This window comes from Saccopteryx leptura, chromosome 9, assembly GCF_036850995.1.
Source record: "Saccopteryx leptura isolate mSacLep1 chromosome 9, mSacLep1_pri_phased_curated, whole genome shotgun sequence".
Classification (NCBI taxonomy): Eukaryota; Metazoa; Chordata; class Mammalia; order Chiroptera; family Emballonuridae; genus Saccopteryx; species Saccopteryx leptura.
In genome coordinates this window covers 61,124,416-61,142,636 of record NC_089511.1, presented here as the reverse complement: position 1 = coordinate 61,142,636, position 18,221 = coordinate 61,124,416, and the positions used below count along the sequence as shown (strand labels likewise).

Genomic DNA, 18,221 nt, shown 5'->3' with positions numbered 1-18,221 from the left:
CTGAGAGGGGGGATACGCTCGCCCCTTTGGGGCTTGCACCCCCATGAGAGTCGACTGGTCAGCCCACAGTTTGGCGCTCCCCACCTCCAACCCCGTGCCTATGGAATGTGTTGTGAGTTGCTGTGACAACAGTTAGGAGCTGCCGTGAGGGGCTTGCAAAACCTCTACCTTGTCTGGTTGAGCTCAGCTTTCTGGGAGAACAATGGGGGATGGGTGTGTGCGCGCGCGCGCGCGCGTGCAGACAAGGAAATCCAGTTTCCTTTCCAAAAAAAGAAGTGAGAGGAAGGCACAACTATGTAAAAATATATCATTAGATCCTACTGTTAGCTGTGCCGTTTCTATCCTCAGCAGTATCAAACATCTCAACTGAAGAGCAATGTCAATATTTAGACTTGGGCAAGCCAGAAAGTTAGAAGGGAGCGCCAAACACAGGGTTTTGACTTGGCCTTGCGCGTCAGCACACAAGCTGTGCCTTTCAAGCTGACTGTACACATTTGCTGGGGGGTGGGGGAGATGTATAAAGGTTGATATATACACACCGGCACCCAGACCTTCCTAGGAAGACGGAAAGAGTCGCCTTGACCCAGAACTTCCCCCAGCATACATTGTTCGTGCAGCTTTGTTAGACCCCAGCCGGATATTCAACTTGAGGTTTCTCTAAGAGAGTTTGGGGCTCTCCCACTCCCAACTGGGCCATGCTACATATTCTACACTGAACTGTGTATCCCCTCTAAACTACAAAAATACTGTTATCAGTAGTTTTCATCTTTATATACCTTCTCTTACTATTGGCTGATATAAATAGCCACTAGTCTGTGTTTGGTCTCCCAAGCTCTAGGCTTTTTCAAACATACGGCTAAGTTTGTTTACAAACACTCTTTAGAAATTTGGTATTATATTTTGTTTCCACTAACTTCATGGATGCCTAGGAGAGTCTCTGGTTGCTAGAAAATAAACACAAGGTCTTTTCAGTGTAAATAATGTCTGCATAGTACTCTGCAGGTGGAGTGGAGAGGAAATTATATATTACATTAAACAAGGTTTCCTCTATGATTCCTGAATCATATTTGGACATGTTAGTGGGAGAGAGGTTTAACCAGTTCCATCTAATGTAGAAGACTGAAAAATAATTAGGAAGCAACAAAATCATAGTCCGTATTCTTCTAAACTTGCCCCTTGATTGTTATGTTCTGAAATCTTGAAGGTAGTGTAAACTGAAGTACAAAGGCTGTGTATGATCAAGAGGTGAAAATACAAACACAGGTGGTTTGATGTCAGTGGCTCAAAAACACAACTTATTGACTATTCAAATATAATTTAATAGAAAAAAAAGAATCATTTGGACTTTTTTGTTTATGATAATATTGCCTTAAAATGTCATTTTGGAGGAAAAACACGTCCACTTCTGTGACTTCTGTATTGTTAAATACCAGAAAGATTGTCCTTGTTTCTATCTTTGAGTTTGTGGCCAAATGCCTTTTCTGTAACATTCCCAAATGCTTAGAAATACATTTTCACAATTGCTACAAAGTGTTACCTTTGCTAATCAGGATGTATTTGACCCAAAGAAATGTTACTTTAACACTGGCACCCAGCGAAAGTAAAGTAAACTCTGCCTCTTGGGGGGAGAGGGGTGGTGCAGTGTATGTTGAAAACTTTAGTGGCTTCCCATATGCTCCTGCTAAGCAGTAGGATTTATAAAGTGTTTCTCTCTTTTACATAGGTAAGTCCAGCTGTGAGCAGAGTGTTCTGTTCTTCACTTCCAGCAAGCCAGGTTAGTGTCTCTGTACAAACCGGTGACCACAGATTACATCTTGTGTCTAATTCTGAGCATGCATTTTAGAACAGGTTTCTTGGTTTGTCTTACAACAATTTGTCTTTATCATTTTTTAATGAAATCATTTGTGAACATCATAAGTGAATGATTGTTAAAAATTATTCTATTTACTCTGTCAGTAAAATGGTACTAAAATGAACCTTGAATCAGTTTGTCCTTTTTAAGAGTTATTGGGGGGGGGGATAAAAGTAGTGCCTAAATAGCTGAGGTTACTGGAAATCTGGGTGCTTGATAATTAAGGTTTTACTTCTATCCTAATCTTAGCACAATGGAGCTAAAAGAAACTTGATATAATAGTTGACATTTTTGAACATGAAGCAATGTTCAGGTAATGTGCCTCATTCTTTACATTTATGTTCTCACTCTGCTTCTAAAAATAAATCCCTCTGATGTGAAATCACTCCCTTGATCCTCAAACAACAGGTGAGGAATTGAAAGTTCAGAGAGGTTAGATAATATGTTCAATTCCTAGTTCTAGTAAATAGAAGAAGTAGGACTTTATATGTTAAAAAAAAAAAAAAAGTTCTATCTTACTCTAAAATGTAAACTCTCTAGTTGAAAATTTCTTCTCCACTAGGGAAACTGGATCTAGGAAAGGCTAAGGGATTTGCCTAATATATTATATATAACTTGGTAATTACAGCTCATATCATACAACTGTTACAAAAAATAAATTTTATTTTCTAACGTAAAACAGTGAAATAAGTATACTTTCTAGCGTGGAACTGTCAAAGATTTAAGAAAGGTTTTTTTTTTCATGGGATCTCTCATCTTAAAGAACTGACAAACAGATTTAAAAGGCAAGATTGTACACATATGTGTATGAAAAATTAGAGAATAAATCAAGATCATACATACCAAAAGGCCGAATGGAAGGTCATTGGTACTTTATGTATGAGAAGTTCAGCATTTTCCACTTGTGGGATTACTTTGTCATTGAAAAAAAAAGAATTCTAGTACATATTTTATCTGGATAGATGATAAATGGCTAAGAGTTTAGGAAAAGACAGAATGTAGAATTTCAACCGAACCAGGAGAGACTTTGCAGTCATCTAGAACTACTAAATTATAATATCTCAAACTCAAAGGTGTTATTGCTTCAAAAGCATTGTAACAAAATTGTGAGCTGTTTGCCTCTGTATAGCATCTTTGAGAAAGCATTATTAGAATACAGCATGTTGCTTAAAAGTACTATATTCCTTTTGGAACCTTAATTTGTCTGAAATGTGCCATCTAATAGATGTGGATACAATAGATAAATCCCAACTAAAGTACTGAAAATGGCCAATATTTAAAGATTAAATAAGAGAGTTTCAGTTTCTGCTTGGGTTGATAGCCTTCTTTTCCCCCTCTTCCCTACTTTTTGTAAAATTATTTGAAACAGTTATTAATCCTTCTTAGAGAGTATTACATAAAGGGATAATAAAAAAAGAAATGGGAACAGATTACTAAAGAAAACCTTAATGTATCATCTTTTTTTAATGTACTGAAACTGCTAACTCAAGTTAATAGCCCTAAAAGCTTAATTAGTTAAGATATACTTTTAAGCATTTAAGTGGTGGTTATAAGGTGTCCTGCCAACCACATGGTTCTGTAGAAGTTGTTATATGGTGTATCATTACACAATAGACAAGAGCACTATTATACTGAGAAGATTCCATTATAGGTTGAGACCTCAGCATCAACTGATATTTGATCATGAATATATCAGTATAGCAACTATAAACCTATAATTACTTAAAGGATAAAGTTATACTCTAAATCATAAATCTTAGAATTTGTGTGGTATCTTTAATTACACTTAATTAGCAATCATTTCTTTGCTACTTTAGAGCTTCAGAAAGCTTTAGTTAATCTGCTGATATCTCAAAACATGACTGGAAACATTTGAAATTTTACTGTTCTTTTGCTCAGGAAATTTACTTGTGTAAAACAGAAGAATTTTTTTTAACTCTTTCTGTTAGTCTTCATTTTAGAAAATAGGCAGTTCGATCCAGTGGTGGGATTCAAATAATTTAACAACTGGTTCTCGGTCCTGATGACCATTTTAAGTATAAAAAAAGATATACTGCCCTGGCCGGTTGGCTCAGCAGTAGAGCATCGGCCTAGCGTGCGGAGGACCCGGGTTCGATTCCCGGCCAGGGCACACAAAAGAAGCACCCATTTGCTTCTCCACCCCTCCGCTGCGCCTTCCTCTCTGTCTCTCTCTCTTCCCCTCCCGCAGCCAAGGCTCCATTGGAGCAAAGATGGCCCGGGCGCTGGGGATGGCTCTGTGGCCTCTGCCCCAGGCGCTAGAGTGGCTCTGGTCGCAACATGGCGACGCCCAGGATGGGCAGAGCATCGCCCCCTGGTGGCCAGAGCTTCGCCCCATGGTGGGCGTGCCAGGTAGATCCCGGTCGGGCGCATGCGGGAGTCTGTCTGACTGTCTCTCCCTGTTTCCAGCTTCAGAAAAAGTGCAAAAAAAAAAAAAAAAAAAAAAAAAAAAAGATATACTGAAAGGTAGTTTATTATTTCATGCATTTAGTACTTAAATTAAGAACAATAAAAGAGATACACAAAACTAGATTTTAAGTTTTAAAATATTAATGGAAAAATGTTAAATAATACCTGACAAAAAATAAATAAAACTGTTATTTAAGATATTTCCACAGTGCTTCCTGATTGGCGTCCTCCCTTGCAATAATTTTCACCTATGGACGGAATGAACATTACAATGGGTGCTTAGAATATGCAATTAGCGCAGGTGAACATTAAAAAAGAATAAGGAATGTAAATTTGTGATTTCCACATTGGGCAGCTGCCCAGGTGCCCACCTTAGACAGAACCCTGATGACAAGTGCCATTTTAACAACCAGTTTGCCAAACTCAACAAAAAAAATAGGTATCAGTTTTGCCGAACCGGGGCAAACCAGCTGAATCCCCCCGTTGGTTCAATCTCATTATTTGGGTTTCATGTAACAGGATTGGTTCAAAGAGTTCAGGTCATTTGAATCTGATTCTAGTGTTCATCATCTTTGTTCCACCCAAGCTTTGACCAACCTCACCACACCAAACTTGGAGAAAGAAGAAAAAAAGGTCACAGGAAGTAGTGTATATATAGAAAGGGCAGGAAGTGGCAGAGTGTGTGATTAGTGGGAGAGGAGTGGAGGAAAGGGAAAGCTTGATGGGGAGGGCAAGAGGCTGTCACTCAAATGGGTGGAATGTGTGTGGATTGGTTACTTATATATATGTCAGCGTCAGAGTTGTTTGGTTTTATATTATATAAACAAAGTGAGTCCCCTCCTCCTCTTCCTAGAATTTTTTGTTCCTGTGCACATAGGTCAGAAGTTGAGCAATTGGCACTAAAATAAGACACTGAAATGAAACGTAGGTATGACAGCCATTCTTTCAAAATAGGCAAGGACTCTGGTCTTCAAATACTTTGATAAGATTTTATCCACTAAAAGGTGAGTTAGAAAGGTTGAAAGAAAAGGAAGAGAGGGAGGGAGGGAGGGAGGGAGGGAGGGAGGGAGGGAGGAAGGAAGGAAGGAAGGAAGGAAGGAAGGAAGGAAGGAAGGAAGGAAGGAAGGAAGGAAGGAAGGAAGGAAGGAAGGAAGGAAGGAAGGAAGGAAGGAAGGAAAATCCAAAAGCAATTACAGTTCTCCATTCTGTACCTGAGTTTATTTATTGCACAGACACAGTTTATGACAAGTTCCCACATCTAATGAAGATGCCATCTCAGATTCACTTCCTCTGAAAAAATTTCCTTTGAATTGTTACCACACCAGAGTTCCAACCCCTAATGACCACTGGAATAACAATAACCAACTATTATTATGCTCCTACTAGATGCCAGACACTTTACTTCATTACAGCTCAAGTTCGTTATCAATTTTAATCCTATAGGAGCAAAAACTGAAACTCATATATGTTAAGTCAAAGAGCTAATAGGAGGTAGAGCTTGGATGTGCACCCAGGTCTAAGAAATTGAATATATATTTTATTTAAAGGAATGCCTAGAAGTGAAAACAACACTTTAAAACATTTTATTATAGATTACTCTTGCAGGTGGTAGAGTATAGGAGTTACATAATTATTCCTAGGGTTTATAAAAGAAAGTTTTTAAACGTAACTTGAACTCTACACAAAAATTAGGAGATATTTCAAAATATCTCCTAATTTCTGTGAATAGTGTATATGGCAGGCTTGCCTCAAAAAGTTTGTTAACCTTCAGGTCATTTTAATATATTTTGATAAAAGTCTATCTTAAACAGTTGAGTCATAGAAGAGTGAATCATGGATCTAGAAAAGTTCTTAAGGATACTTAAGTAATCCAACCTCACGTAGGTTAAAAAAAACTGCCACCTAGAGAAATGGTACAACTTACTCTCATAGTTAATAAATGACACATCTGGAATGAAACCCAGGTTTCCAAGTCCCAGCCCAATGTTTAATTCTATTACATAACACTGGCAAAAAAAAGAAGAAGAATAAGAAGAAGCAGCCAAGTCTTTGCCCTAGACCATTGGCTCAGTGGTAGAGCATCAGCCTAGCGTGTGGATATCCCATCAGGACACACAGAAGAAGAGACCATCTGATTCTCAACCCCTCCCCTACCCCTTCTCTCTTTCACTCTCTTCTCCTCCCGCAGCCATGGTTCGATTGATTGATTCAAACAAGTTGGCCCCTGGGTGCTGAAATACATATGAAACCTAAGATACATGGAGAAATGGGTGGTAAGGGGATCCAGCAGTGTAAAGATATGTTAGGTCTAAGAGAACTCTCACTTATCTTCATTGATATTGATATAGAACAACCTTTTCCTTTTATTCAAAACATAGCCTCAAACCCTGATCCCTGCCAGAACAATCTGGTTTTTTGTTGTTGTTGTTTTTTGGGTTTTGTTTTTTTTTTTACAGAGACAGAGAGAGAGTCAGAGAGAGGGATAGACAGGGACAGACAGACAGGAACGGAGAGATGAGAAGCATCAATCATTAGTTTTTCATTGTGCATTGCAACACCTTAATTGTTCATTGATTGCTTTCTCATATGTGCCTTGACCACGGGCCTTCAGCAGAAGGCCAAGTAACCCCTTGCTCAAGCCAGCGACCTTGGGCTCAAGCTGGTGAGCTTTTGCTCAAACCAGATGAGCCTTCACTCAAGCTGGAGACCTCGGGGTCTTGAACCTGGGTCTTCCGCATCCCAGTCCGATGCTCTATCCACTGCGCCACAGCCCAGTTAGGCTAGAACAATCTGTTTTAATCAAGTAAGGACCTTTTTTATTTTGTCTGTGGAGCTCCAGATTTTTATTAACTATGTGACATGGCTGAAATACTTCCTTGGACCTCATTTTCCTAATCTGTACAATGGAGACAATATCACCTCCCCCAAAGAATTATATGAAGTCACACATGTCAAGCACATAGTAGGTGCTCAATAAGAGTTAGTTCTCAACCTTCCTAGATTATTTCAAGGGAAAATGTTATAACATATTAGGGCAGTGATAGCATTTTATCCCTAAATGTACTAGAGTCATTTTAGTTCTAATATCACAGGGGATGTTTATAGTAACCTTTTCTCTTAGCTAAAAGGTGCAGCGGTCTCTCTGCGTACCAGTGTCCCAGTCACAGTTACATTTGATTTGTTTTCTGCACATTCTAGGGTTGCCAGAGTTTACTTGAATTGTTTCACTGTTCCAGTTTCTGCCACAGCTAACACCAAGCTCCTCTTGAAGATGTGTGGCTCTCATTTTTTTCCAGACACTGTTTAAGTATCTAACGCATTTTCCACATGGACCTTTGCGTCTCAAAGCAACTACAATATTTTCTACCAAGTAACTAAGAAATATCTCTAGAGGATATTATCGCCAGTAGAACATTTCTGCTTTCAATTTCAGAATATGTGACACTTCCCTACCATCATTTTAATTAGCTCAAGCATTGAGTATTTTCTGCGTGCCGGCCCTGTCTTTTTGTCCTGGGTTGCTGACTGGTATATTGACAGGAAAAGCATAAGCGCTACAATTTCCCCCTTTCGCCCTCAGCACTTGATAACTATGTTGGCCTAAATTACATCCCTGGGAAGTGTTTCATCAGACTCCTCTCCCCAGTTGCCACACATTGTCATGTAGCACTTGCTACCCTGCTTTGAATTTTCAGAACCAAGTCTTTGGCAACATGTCCTGTTCATCATGTACCTGGAAGAAAGCTACTGTTGTGATTTTTTTCATTCTTGTACATTTTTTTTTCCTTTTTAAATTCATGATCTAAATAGCTTAGAATAACCTTTATTTTCCTAGTGGCACAGTTTCCCTCTCAATATTTGACAAATATATATTGCGTGATGACGTCCTTTTCTTCAGGTTTAGGGGTAGCAATGATGTATTTTCCCCAGTGCTGTGAAGTGACTACACTGGTTTGAGATGCTTAAAGATCACCAGTTGCTAGATTGTCCCTACCCATATTACTAATCCCAAATTGGTTGTATAAGTTTCAGTTCATACCAAGAAGTTTATTTTTAAAACAGTGCTTCTCAAAGTTTAGTGTGCATACAAATCACCTGGGCATCATCATAAAATGCAGATGCTGATTCAGGAGTTCTGGGGCAAAACCCGACACTATGTGTTTCTCACAGACTTCCCGTTGATGCCTGGCTGCTGGTCTGAGAGCCACATTTTGAGTAGTGAGATTGTAAAGTATACTCATTACTATATTTTATGGTAAAAGTCATGCCTTATAGGCCCTAAGACTTCCACCTTATTTTGTTTGCTTTTTTCTTAAATCATAGTAGAGAGTCATGGAATCTTAAACATGGGAGGAATGTCTACAGGGGTGTGCTGGTAAATCAACCTGCTCTCTGGGGGGGGGGGGAATGCATTTATATGCATACATAAGCTGATTATAAATTTTACTGACATAAAGAATGTGTAGCATACAATTTACAAATAATAACAAAATATGCAATATTTTTTATTGTAAATTCCATATAGCCCATTGGGTTGCACAGACTGTTGATTTTTGCAGAACTCTGCTATGCAGAGCCTACCTGTGATTCAATTAATGTAGAGGTGTAATTCCCAAAGAAGTGTTGGCTGATAGTTTCCTTTATGTTAATGAGTAAGATAAAGGTAAAGCAACAAAGACATATGCCAGAACTGTATACATTCATTAAAAATATGCACAACCTCTTTGCTGAACCAGACAATAGCTTTAAATACTGTAAGGATATTTCCTTAGATGTATTAATCACAACTTAGCAGCTACACATGTAACATACTTTTAAGTTTAATATGCATTAGTAACATTTTAAAATCATTTTCTTAAGACAATTAATTCTGATATTGAGGCCCATATGAGAGAAGAAATTTGCCAACAACTGAAAAGCTTGCTGGAATCAATTCTGCATAGTGAACAATGCTGTCAGTTCATAGGAGTTAATGTACCCGGTAGCATGTCAGCTGTTACCTAGAGGGTGTCAGCAACATACGACCGCCTTACCTCCCGCCTCCTTGGGAGTCTCCCTGGGCACTTCCTTCCTTTACAGTCCCCTTTCGTGTACATCTGACTCTATTACTCAAAGCCTTTCTCTTCAAGGGCTCCTCATCGAAACGCAGAACATAAAAATGAGTGGTATGACTAATTTCTCACTTTTTGCAAGGATGGTACACAGCTGGCCCCATTGCCAATGCCCAACAGAGAAGCCACATGATGATATTTAAGGGGTACCCTGGAATTAGGGCTTCATTCCTGCTGTCACCTCAGTGCTTCCCAGAGGACAGTATATACATGTGACCTTGCCTTCTACCCTAGAGATAAATAAACTTTGTAAAATTTAATTTTTTAATACTGACCCTATTTTAAGAGGCTTGCAAAAATCCTAAAAATGTAATAACTGGTTCTCATAGGCTAATAGGGACTGGCTCCAGCATACCACTAGATGTAGGTCATCTGGTCCAGTGGTTCTCAGCCCTTGCTATGTATTGGAATACCCCAGGAAATATATAACCTACAGTCTTAGTAGATCTGCATTAAGGCCAAGGAATCTGAATATAAAACATTTTATTGAGATGTATTTTATTTAAAGAAAAATGCACAGATCATAAGCATATAACTCAAAGAATTTTCACAGTCTGAACACACCTGCATAACCAGCATTTACATAAAGAAACAGAATATCACCACCCAGAAGGCCTCCTCAAACCCCTATCCAGTCACTACCCAACCAAGGTGATACCATCTTGATTTCTGATACCATATTTAGTTTAGCTTGATTTTGAACTTTTATGGAAACGAAATCACTTCTGTGCCAGGCTTTTCTTCCTCAATCTTATATTTCTGAGATGTGGCAGTAGTTCACCTATTTTTATTTTCCTGGGTGAGAGGAGGGGAGATAGTGAGGCAGACTACCACATGCACCCCTACCAGGATTCACCCAGCAACCCCATCTGGAGCTCTTGCTCAAGTACCAAGCTATTTTTAGCACCCGAGGCTGTTGGGCTCCTCAGAGCTACCCTCAGCACCCAGGGCCACACTTGAATCAATCTAGACACTAGCTGTGGGAAGGGAAGAGGGAGAGAAGGGGGTAAAGGGAGAGGGATAGAAGCAGATGGTCGCTTCTCCTGTCTGCCCTGACCAGAATCGAACCTGGGACATCCATACATCAGGCAGAAGCTTTCTTCATTGACCCACCAGCCAGGTCCAGTTTATCTATTTTTAGTACTGTGTAGTACTTCATTGTATAAATAGACCTCGATTTATTATTTATTTACTCCACTGTGGATGAGTTGTTCCCAGTTGTTTGCCATTATGAATAATGCTGCCAAGAACATTCTTGTACAGACAGCAGCATCTTTTTTTAATTCCCCCAGTGCTTCTAATGAGCAGCCAATCTCTTCACTGCCTTCTCTACACCCCCTCTCCTCTCTTTTTAGTTCTCTCATACTATGACCAAGGCCACTGATTATTTTGTGTAACAATGCTCTTTTAGTACCCTAAGCCATGACGCTATACTTCCTTTCAGTACAGTGTGTTCTCCTGGCTCTTTTCATATAGGTTTGTCAACTCCCCCTCTCATCAAGACATCTGCTCTTATGTATTCTAAATGAGGATGAGATTTGGCCTCACATCAATAGCAAGGAAGAGTAATAGACATTGTGGAGATATGGCAAAGGTTAAATATGGCAGCTGATCATTAAGGCTCCTAGCAAGAGGCTTCCAGGAAGGGAAATTAACCCTGAAGCCTTAGAATATTTCAGATTCTAATATTTTTTAACATCTGCTTATTTAAAGTAGATGAGGGACTCTCTCCTGAAAGCGAATTGGAATCTCTCAAAGTCTAATGACTTAATCTGAAAAGATTAGAGAATGAGGTTATCCCAATGTCTTCTTCCTACCCCTAGAGTTCGCAGGTGTATCCTTGCTGCCTTGTTCTAGGTCTAGTGGCTGTGTGGTTTTCTTTTTTGGGCCGATTGAGATATTAGATTCTTCTTTGACATCAGTCAAGAGAGCTGAATGACCCCGAGCTCCAAAATGATACTGATGATGAGTGGTACGTCTGCTCAGAATTGAAGGAAAGTTTCCAGGAGCAGCAAGATTGGTTCCTACTCTAAGAAAGGCCCTCCACACAAAGCTCTCCGAGTTATGCAGCGAGAAGGTCTAGGGTAGACATTAATTCCACATAAGGAAAGAATATTCTAGTCCCTAGTTTCCCTACTTTCCAAATGTTTCTGTGTATATTTAGGCAAATAATTTTTAAGGAATGGTGTTACTCAGTAACTATTTTTATAATTTTTTTAAAGATTTCTCATGAGTGTCAAACTTTGACAATAAATGTACTCTTATAGCACAGTTTTATACACTCTTCATTATATGGACATTTATTGTGTTTTTTTTAAACCAATCCACTATAGTTCTATATCTGAAATTGTTTCCAATATTTTGTGTCCACAAACAGTGATATGATGAACACTCCTTTAATGGAATCTTTTTGAATACCCTAATTACTTTTCTGAAAATAAACTTTCACAACTGATAAAAGTTACGGACATTTTAATCTTTTGAGTGCCAGTTCCCCTCTTGAACAATGGTATCATTGTTCAGTCTCACAAATAGTGCCTCATTCTGCTTTTTAAAAATGTAAAATCTTTCGTGTAATAACATCTACCAAGAGTCGGAAGGTATAGGAACATGTTTCAAAAATCCAACTGATAGAGCGTCGGCCTAGCGTGCAGAAGTCCTGGGTTCGATTCCCGGCCAGGGCACACAGGAGAAGCGCCCATTTGCTTCTCCACCCCTCCCCCTCTCCTTCTTCTCTGTCTCTCTCTTCCCCTCCCGCAGCCAAGGCTCCATTGGAGCAAAGATGGCCCAGGCGCTGGGGATGGCTCCTTGGCCTCTGCCTCAGGCGCTAGAGTGGCTCTGGTCGCAACATGGCGACACCCAGGATGGGCAGAGCATCGCCCCCTGGTGGGCAGAGCGTCGCCCCTGGTGGGCGTGCCGGGTGGATCCCCGTCGGGCACATGCGGGAGTCTGTCTGTCTCTCCCTGTTTCCAGCTTCAGAAAAATGAAAAAAAAAAAAAAAGATCCAACTGAAATCTATACATTGATGTCAGTCAATAACCTTAAATAAAATACGAGGATTTAAGGAGTCTGATTTTTGTTGACCAGCACTTTTGCATTTATGCGCTAACTTTGCTAGGAAATTCTAGGGGGAATTAAACCGTCCTCTTCATTTGCCTCAATCAGAGCATAACCTAATTCTAGCTGTCATATTACAGTCTCATAAATGATTAAATGCAATTGTTTGATTGTCATCGTATCTGAAGGTTTCACAGCAAGTGGTCTCGCTGGTACTGCAGAAGCTGACCCCGTGACATCTTTAGTGGATGCTTTCAGAGAGCAAGTTGCTATGAAACACTCTAGAGACTTTTCTTCATAAAGATAGATTTTTAAACACATCCATTCTACAGATTTGATGTTAGCTTTTTTCAAACAAGCACTTACATCTTTGACTGTTTAAAGACTTTGCCAATATTTTATTAATCCTTGACAAAGCTTCCAGGTTCAGCCCTTAGCAAGGGCTCACCCACATGAGGACTACAAGCCTTCCAAAATCAATGTGTAGGATCTTTTGTTGCTATTTTAACTCTACCAAAAAATATTGAAGTATAACATACATAGTAAAATGTGTAAAGATCACAAGTGTCCAGTTTGATGATTTTTGCAAATGAATCCTACCTATGTCATGAGCACCTAGATCAGGGGTTGGGAACCTATGGCTCGTGAGCCAGATATGGCTCTTTTGATGGCTGTACCTGGCTCGCAGACAAATCTTTAATAAAAAAAAAAGTTAAAAATATAAAACATTCTCATGTATTACAATCCATTCATTTCCTACTGCTCATGTTCATGATTGCGGGTGGCTGAAGCCAATCACAGCTATCCTTCAGGACAACATTAAATTTTTATTGGATAATGCTTAACGTACATGGGTCATTGTATGGCTCTCACGGAATTACATTTTAAAATATGTGGCGTTCATGTCTCTCTCAGCCAAAAAGGTTCCCGCGACCCCTGACCTAGATCAAGAACACCACAAGCATTCTGCTTCTGTTCACCACTGCACTGCACTCTCCGTGTGTTTGAAATGCTTCATATTTTATGTCCAAAGTATGTCATTTATTTATAGAATTTGATATGTCATTGAACCTTTACTTTATATGAGCTAGCTACAGTCAGCTTTGCTTGAGCTATCTCCCTTATCACTGAAAATATTTAGGATTTGCCTTTGCAAGTAAAGATTACAAAATAAATTTGTATGCTGAGTATGTACCAGTATGTGTTTGTGATTTGCAGGTACACAAATACATATATAATGTGCATACAAGTAAGTTAGGAACTTCATTCTTTTTAATGAATGTAAAGTTAGATTAATACTATATTCTTCTACTCTTAAAATATTTTATTTGATTTCCATAGAATACTTCATGTGCTATATTTCCAAACAATTTCTTTAAATTGCTCATTTTAGTACACTAAGTGTTCTTTATGAACATTCAAAATTTTAAAGTCAGGAATTTTTCATCTTCTGTTTGAGATAGAACTGTTTGTATGGGTCCTATCTCTTTATATCGTTCAGTTTTTGTCTGATACTAAGCAAGATGTCATTTAGATTCCTGATTTATTGATTCATTGATTGATTGATTGACAGAGACAGAGTCAGAGAGAGGGACGGACAGACAGGAAGGGAGAGAGATGAGAACATCAGTTCTTCATTGAGGTACCTTAGTTGTTCATTGATTACTTTCTCATATGTGCCTTGACTGGGGGGCTACGGCAAACCAAGTGACCCCTTGCTCAAGCCAGCGACCTTGGGCTCAAGCTGGTGAGTCTTGCTCAAACCAGATGAGCCCGTGCTCAAGCTGGTGACCTCGAGGTCTCGAACCTGGGTCCTCCACATCCCAGTACGAAGCTCTATCCACTGTGCCACCGCCTGGTCAGGCTCCTTATTTATTTTTAATTGAGAGTTGAGCCTGAAAAAAAAAAGCAGGTTTAACAGGCTTACTGTGCTTTATAAATATATGGTTTTGAAAAACAACTTTTGCATCATTAAAAATTACTTATTATTTGAATGTATCAGAGTACCCTTATTAGAATTACCAATCAAGGGTTATACTTATGTAACCCTTATTATTACTTTTTTAAAAGCTAAAATATTTTTCACATTATAAAAGTAATATGTCTAAAAATATTATTCATCCATAAAAAGTAATGAAGTACTAATACATGCTATAACACAGATAAACTTGAAAACATGCTAAATAGAAGACAGGCATCAAAGTCCACATATTAAGTGATTCTATTTATATGGAATGTCCAGAATATGTAAATTCATAGAGATAGACAGTAAATCAGTGGTTTCCAGAGCTGGGAAGAGGGGAAATGGGAATGACTACTCATGGTCACATTTGAGATAATGAAAATGTTCTAGAATTAAATAGTGGGAATTGTTTTACAATTTTGTGAATATAATAAAACACCCTGCATTGTACACTAAAAAAGGGTGAGTTTCATCGCATGTGAATTTGATCTCAATTTACCAAAGAAAGGTAATATATTCTCACTGAAAAAAATGTGGAAACTGAAGGAAAGTAGGAAACTGGCACCAAGTCATAGTCCCATAATCCAACAGCGATCACTCTTATCCGTGTGCTGTCTCCCCTCTAAGGCTTTTCTCCATGGATTGTTGTTGCAGGAGGAAGAGGTTGGTGTTGCTTCTCTTTAGATGACAGAGATGCAATTATTAAATTATAAGAATTCACATATTAATGCTCATCCATTCCCCCCAAAGAGGTAGGTCCCAAGAAAGATCCATTTAGTTGGCAGAGGAAAATAATGGATGGAATTGCCATTAAGAGAAGAGAGAGACCCTGCCTGCTTGGCTCAGTGGTAAATCATCAGCCCTGGCGTGTAGATGTCCCGGGTTCAATTCCCGGCCAAGGCATACAGGAGAAGCGACCATCTGCTTCTCCACCCCTCCCCCTCTCCTTCTCTCTTTTTCTCTCTCTCCCTTCCCACAGCCATGGCTCAATTGGTTCAAGCATATTGGTCTCAAGTGCTGAAGATGGCTCCATGGAGCCTCCAGCTCAGGTGCTAAAAAAGCTCAGTTGCGAGCATCGACCCCAGATGGGCAGAGCATTGGCCCCAAACAGGGGTCTCCAGGTGAATGCCTTTCCATGCACGTGTATGAATCTGTAGCTCTATCTCCCCTCCTCTCACATGAAAAAGAAGAAGAAAAAACAAAGAGAAGGGAGAGAGCAGTAAGGGGGGTAAAGAAACACCTAAAGGGAAAGATCTGGGGTCCCTCCTGAGAGTCAGTAGGACAGATTTGAGCAGTTGTATTCAAGTACTTCAAGCAGTTGTATTCAATGGTACTTCAAGTGAAAGAATGAGGAAGATGTCCCAATTTTATTCAACTTACACAAATTTGTTTATTTTATTGATATATAGTTTTCATCAACTATATTTCAGATAACTATTCTGTACTTTCCCTTAAAAAAGAATAAATTAGCATTTCTCTATATTATTGCAAGCTCAACATGAATATAATATTAAATGACAATCTTAATAGATAAAACTTATTTAGCCTTCTCTTGAGGGCAGGCACAGAGATTAAAATATTTTACAAGCATTATCTCATATTATTTTCATAACATCCCAAGGTAGTAGGTAGTTATCACCAGTTTACAAATAAGGAAATAGAGGCTTAGAGAGAATATGTAATTTGCCTACTTATAGCCTCATCTGCTGTTGGTTTATATTCTTGCATTATCTTCTTTTGCTTAATCAAGTACATGCATCAGATTTTTAAAAAATTTTTCTTCTATTGTTTCTTTTTTTTTTTTTTTTTTTTTTTTTTTGTATTTTTCTGAAGCTGGAAACGGGGAGAGACAGTCAGACAGACTCCCGCATGCGCCCGACCGGGTTCCACCCGGCACGCCCACCAGGGGCGATGATGCTCTGCCCCTCCGGGGTGTCGCTCTGCCGCAACCAGAGCCACTCTAGCGCCTGGGGCAGAGGCCAAGGAGCCATCCCCAGCGCCCGGGCCATCTTTGCTCCAATGGAGCCTTGGCTGCAGGAGGGGAAGAGAGAGACAGAGAGGAAGGAGGGGGTGGGGGGGTGGAGAAGCAAATGGGCGCTTCTCCTATGTGCCCTGGCCGGGAATCGAACCCGGGTCCCCCGCACGCCAGGCCGACGCTCTACCGCTGAGCCAACCGGCCAGGGCTCTATTGTTTCTTAAAGCATATCTACTTCAGTAGACCTTTCCCCTATATCTTTATCTACTTGCTTGTCCTTTTCTGTGTGTGTCAGAGTACTTAATAGACCATAAGTTGAATGGTCTCTGTTCATTCACTTCCTATAAGAAAGGATTTATGCTGGCCAAAGATCAAAGTATATTACAAATACTTCAATAACCTTAGGCTCTGTCAGAGACCCAAGTAGGGCTCTACAGGGACCGAGGAACCCACCCCGTTCTGGAGTACACAAGCAAAGCTATTCAGTATGCTAATGGGTTGAGAGAACTTTTGCAGGTGAGATAAGGACAATAGTGAGTCATGTCATCACTGAAGATATACCAGTGTTCAGTCTTAGAGATTGCACCCGTCTCAACCCACTTCCTCTCCCATTAACGTCACAAGATCAACCACTCCTGTTGCAATGTCAAAACTGAAACAGCCTGGTTGAGCAGGCTGGAGGAAGCAAAAACAAAGTCTTTTCCATGCTCAGTGCTGTCCATCTGGTCCATTCTAAGTAAGGGACAATCACTGGGACCACTCCTTGCCCACAGCAGCATACCAGTTTCCTAACGGCTCTCCAATGGCTCCCTAACCTATCCTGCACACCCTTGACCCAAGTCAGACCAGCTCTCATTATTGCATGTCATGGGCCTCTAGGTCAAAAAGCATCCTGCTTACCATCCAGGCAAACTCTGTTTCTTGTGGAAATGGGCAGTGTGCTGATCTCCAGTGACTTTCTCACTTGGCTCCACAGAAATGAATTTGGCATAAACCTTTTGAACTTGTGGTTTACGGTTACTCCTTATCCTTAGCTTCTAGTACTGTCGTGAAGTCTGCTATCTGTGTAGAATAAGGTTAAGTTTAATGAGGCATGGGGAGAGGGGGATCTAATACATCTGTTCTTTCAATGCTATCTTGCCTTGAAGTTCAGCTAGTTGCCTCTTGTGATGTGGCTCGTTTAAGCAAAAATGAACTCCCCCATTCACGACTCACTTTAATTTTAATTATAAATTGTTCTCCATAGTACATACATGTGCCTCTCTTTTCCTGTTTTTATTCAGCCAAGCAGTGGCTCACTAAAAAAAAGGATTAGAAATTTCTTAAATTAGGATGTTAAAGTCTAAAGGTGGATGAGAACTTTATGAGACCCTTATATGTAAACGCTATTGAGATTCATAAATTGGCTCTAGGCCCTAGAGTACAATAGATGATCACATTACTTTTTCTTTTTTTTCTAAGTCAGATCTGGCCCTAAAGCACTCTTGCCAGCCTATATCAGGGCTCTCCCCTGCCCCCACCTTTCTGTTTGGTGAAGGGGCCTGGTCCTTGGTCCCTGGTGGTTTCCATGGTTACTGATGCTTTTCCTGATGGGGAGCCATGGCTGGTGTGATGCCATCTGTCAAACACCGCTCTCATGATGAGTCACACAGATGTCCCTCAAGGTGTTCCTTTCACCGACTGCAGGCTTAGCCACATGCTGCTGCTGTCGAGGCCCCAGGCCTGATGATCATTTATCAGAGTTAGCCTGTGCAAGTTCTCTGCCAGCCCCAGGTGGAAGTTTTCCTAAGGAGGGTGAGGTGGTTATGTTTTTATATTCTATTGAACTAATATTTA

General features: G+C 39.9%; 1 protein-coding gene across 9 annotated transcripts in view; it reads left to right on the top strand.

The window, feature by feature from the left end:
• Positions 1–18,221, top strand: part of RHOBTB1 (Rho related BTB domain containing 1) — a 149,680-nt gene that overhangs the window by 77,503 nt on the left and 53,956 nt on the right. For 6 of the 9 annotated variants that reach the window (XM_066348390.1, XM_066348392.1, XM_066348388.1 and 3 more), the window contains one exon: positions 1,724–1,774. The gene's annotated coding sequence lies outside the window, so the exon portion shown is untranslated. Of the gene's footprint in view, positions 1–1,723; positions 1,775–15,064; positions 15,163–18,221 lie in introns of all 9 variants that reach the window. The other 3 variants (XM_066348394.1, XM_066348393.1, XM_066348395.1) reach the window with 1 other exon arrangement.